Source organism: Camellia sinensis, chromosome 9, assembly GCF_055761805.1.
Source record: "Camellia sinensis isolate YWXY chromosome 9, ASM5576180v1, whole genome shotgun sequence".
Classification (NCBI taxonomy): domain Eukaryota; kingdom Viridiplantae; phylum Streptophyta; class Magnoliopsida; order Ericales; family Theaceae; genus Camellia; species Camellia sinensis.
Window position 1 is genome coordinate 60268306 of NC_138969.1, and position 4353 is coordinate 60272658.

The 4353-nt window shown below is 36.5% G+C and overlaps 1 pseudogene; it reads left to right on the top strand.

The window, feature by feature from the left end:
* The first annotated feature begins 430 nt into the window (after positions 1-430).
* On the top strand, positions 431-2386 carry LOC145799459 (cytochrome P450 716B2-like; annotated as a pseudogene).
* The last annotated feature ends 1967 nt before the right edge of the window (positions 2387-4353 follow it).

The window sequence follows — 4353 nt, forward strand, 5'->3', positions numbered from 1 at the left end:
AACTATGGAAAACATTGCAGATCCTTTTCAGAAGGCAGTGCTTTAATCACTATGGAAATGTCCAAGCAACTCCATTATAGAGCTTATATGCCCAACAAATATTGACAACATTTATTCATGTCAACATCATCAACTAAAGAAAACAAAAAGAAAATGACAAGCAAGATTGTAACTACAAAGACAACAAGTATCTACAAAAAGAAAATGACAAAGCAAGATTGTACCTACAAAGACAACAACGGCCAATCTCTCTCTCTCTCTCTCTCTCTCTCTCTATAGAAAGGAAGTGACAAACAAGGGCCAAACTCTCTCATTGGTTTAGGTAAAAGAAGGGTCGTTCTTATCACCTCAAAATCGCCCATATAAGTATAGTCTTCCACCATCTTAAAGTTTCAAAACCAACATACCACTCTCTCTATTTCCATCAGCCATGGAATTTGTTAACTATCTGAGTTTGCTAGTTTTACTTATTCCTATCTTCCTCTTCCTAACCAAGAAAACTTCCAACAAGCTCCCACCGGGTTCCATGGGATTACCCATCATAGGCCATAGCCTCAGCCTTCTACATGCGATGCTAACGAACAAGGGTGAGGCATGGTTTGATGAAAGAATAAGAAAGTATGGCCCCATTTCCAAACTCAGCCTCTTTGGAACTCCTACAGTTTTTCTCCATGAACAGTCTGCAAACAAATTTATATACACGTGTGACAGCAAGACGGTTTCCAACCAGCAACCAGCATCAATGAGGAGAGTCTGTGGTGAGAAAATTATACTGGAGTTGAGTGGCGAAGATCACAAGCGAATAAGGGGAGCACTTTATCCTTTTTGAAGCCTAAAGCATTAAAACAATATGTTGGGAGGATGGATGAAGAAGTTAGAAAGCACATGGAGATGCATTGGCATGGCAAAAATGAGGTCAACGTATGTTGCAACCACTGATGTAAATTTCAAAACTCTAGATTTAAATCCATAGTTTTATCTAGTAACTAGTCAATAAAATTATAATGAAATGAAGATGGTCCTTTCTTTACAAAAGCAAATCATGACATCATGAGTGGAACAAGAGATGCGCATGAGGTTTCTGTTTGGCTAGTAGCTATTTGAGAATCTCCAAAACCAACCACATATACACATGAAGAAATGACAATTTCCATGGGACCTTAGATATGTAAACCTATTAATTTTTCCTCCTTGCATTAATAGTATGAAACAATTTGTCGATAATATAGGTGATACTTTCGATGAAGACCCTCACATTCAACATTATTTGTTCACTCAAATTTGGAATAGAACAAGGAGCAAGAAGAGATGCACTAAGAGGCTTATTTCAAAACATGATTGAAGGAATGCAGTTAGTATCAGTAAATTTGCTTTAGCCTCTGAGCAAGGGCAAAAATGAAAACCATACTCATGGACCTTATAAGTGAGAAGAGGGGAACCTTGGAAAAAAATGGTGCTTCCCCAATCAAGATCTCATCACTTGCTTGTTTAAGTATCCGCAATGAAGACAATTCAGCTCCACTGTCTGATGAGGAGATTGAGGACAATGCGGTCATTATAATGGTTGGAGAATATGACACATCCTCCATCCTCCTTACCTTCTTGATCAGGCTTTTAGCCAATGAACGATCCATTTATGCTGCTATTGTTCAAGGCATGCCCCCAACTAGCTCCCTCATCATGATTCATGAGAAAGATTTACGAACTGGAAAGATAAAAGGATACTAGAAAATAGAACATACTGAAAAATTATCTGTTTTGAGATTGCAGAATAAGAGGAGATTGCTAAAAGCAAGACCCTGGGGGAGCTTCTCCCATGGGATGATCTTACCAAGATGAAATACACATGGAGAGTAGCAATGGAGACTCTTTAAGTATAACCCCTCCTGGGTTCTGTTCCTTCAGGAGGGTTCTCAAAGATACAGAATTTGGAGGATATCTACTACCAAAAGGGTGGCAAGTATGTGTAAATATTGCTAATATTTCCATCATTGTAGATTAATTACTAGAACAAATGTATGTAATGTAAATAAAATAAAAGCTAGAAGTAACACAAATTTCTGATACACAGGTGGTATGGGCAGCAAGCATGACTCACATGGATGAGACAATTTTCCCAAATCCATTAGAGATCAATCCAACACGCTTTGAGAAACAAGCACCAGCCCCTCCTTACTGCTTTGTGGCATTCAGAGGAGGACCAAGAATGTGTCCTGGGTATGAGTTTGCCAGAATTGAAACACTAGCTATGATTCATTACTTGTTGACCCAGTAAACATGTAAGCTTTCTTGCATTGACGATTCTGTCTGCAGAGATCCAATGCCAGTTTTCAATCAGGGGCTGCCAATTCATATTAAACCAAAGAAATCTAATGGTGAGATTTAAGTGCATGTAGCTTTCATTGCCTTTGATGAAAAACAATATTTCCCCTATTGAATAAACCTAATGTATCGGTTTAGTGGAAACAATTCAGCTATAAAACTAAAAAAAATAAATTAAAAAATCACTTTTTACATTTTATTAACAAGATTTTGCTGTAGCAATTGTTTGCTGCAAGGACCCTTCTTCACAAGGTCAAGGGAATCACTCCTTGACAATTTGATTGATTTTCATGTCCAAGCACTCAAAAGGAATCAGTGAGAGCATTTATATCACTATTACCATTTTGATTCCTTATGAAGAAAATGGTGTATAATAAAAATAACAGTTATTTTGATGACCCTCAGCATAGCACCATTTCCAAAAAGTTCAAGTTAAGTCTAAATGCTACGTTGCCTTTAGTTCATTTTATCCCAGAGGAACTTTTATCCACCTTATGAGTGGGGTTATGTGACACATCTATAGGTAATCTGGCTCACCTTAACTTCTCAATGGGTAAACATTTTTCTCCACAATGTTCAATTTATCTAATCTGATGCATAATGAAATTTGGTCAAAACTTCATTTTTGCTTTCTAACAAATACAAACTTTAAAAGAAGAAACAAAGTTTGTTAAATAACAATTCAACTGCCCACTCAATCAAACCAGAATCTAGAATTATCCTACCAAGAAGTCAGTTGGCATTTAATCTTTGTCAAGACTAGCATAATGTCTGATCCCTTTTTTCAATATTATGTGATATTGCACAAGTACCATCTGAAGCTCATTCAACCTGCTTCCACAGGAATTTTTCCAGCAATAACATAGTCAAATTTTATGTCAATAAATTATCTAATAGCTAAACACACATTAATGCATACAAATTGGTCATTGTTTCTTATTTTATTTTTTTTTTTTAAAAAAATTATCTAATATCCATATGCATCTCATTCTAAGACAGAAGCATATTAGACTCTACTAGCATTCCAAGCTGATTACGATGGTGAAAACACCTCAAGCCTTAAAACTTCAAATCCTACCGATCCCCATATGTTTTTATCTTGATGTAAGATTTGGACGTGCAACTTAATATATCATATAAAGTTCTGTATTTGAAAAAATATAGACATTTCCACTATTTTCAGTCAGGAATCCTTACAACATAGAAAAGAAAATTATTTCAACAGATAGAACGAAACGAATTCAAACTGAAACCAATAATGATCATATTACCAAATCAATAATATTAAATGTAAAAAGCACCTTTAAAGTATAGATGTTGTTACCATGTTTTGGTACTCTAAAAGCTTTTTTTCTTTGATTCATGGTATTCACCATGAGTGATGCAATTTGTTCACTTTTCTGCTTCGCCACCTTCTCCTACTCTTCTACTTGCCGCCCTCTGTTTTAATTGGGATCCACTTTCTAGGCCAAAGCCTCAACTTGCAGAGAGCACTAAACAACCCAAGGAACAGTGGCTACAAATGAGAATACAGAACATGGGTCAATTTCAAAGGTCAACCTTTTGGCGCCCTATGGTTCTAATCAAGCCAGCTGCAAATAGATTTGTGCGCATTAATGATAGGATTGTACTTTCCAATGTGCAACCAAAACCCTTTTTTTAGTAAGCTTTTACTACAAAAAAAGAAAGTACCCAAGACAGAAGAATATACAACGGAACTCAAAACACTGCCAAGAGGCCACCTTGCTATAAGGCACACACAAAGGACCTAACCTAGAAAGGAAAGCCCCTCACAACCCGAGAAGAATAGGCACAAAGGACACTCAAACCCAAACCACCGAGAAACAAGCTTCTCACAACCCAAAAAAAGGTGCACAAAACACACTTCTCACAACCTGAGAAGCTAGACACAAAAACAAAACATAAAAAGAAAGAAAACCACTATCCCACATTTTCTTGCAATTTCACAATAAAGTTCTTAGGAGTGGTAGACAATTTAGCAAAGGATTTGCCCATGCAAGCTTTAGATTA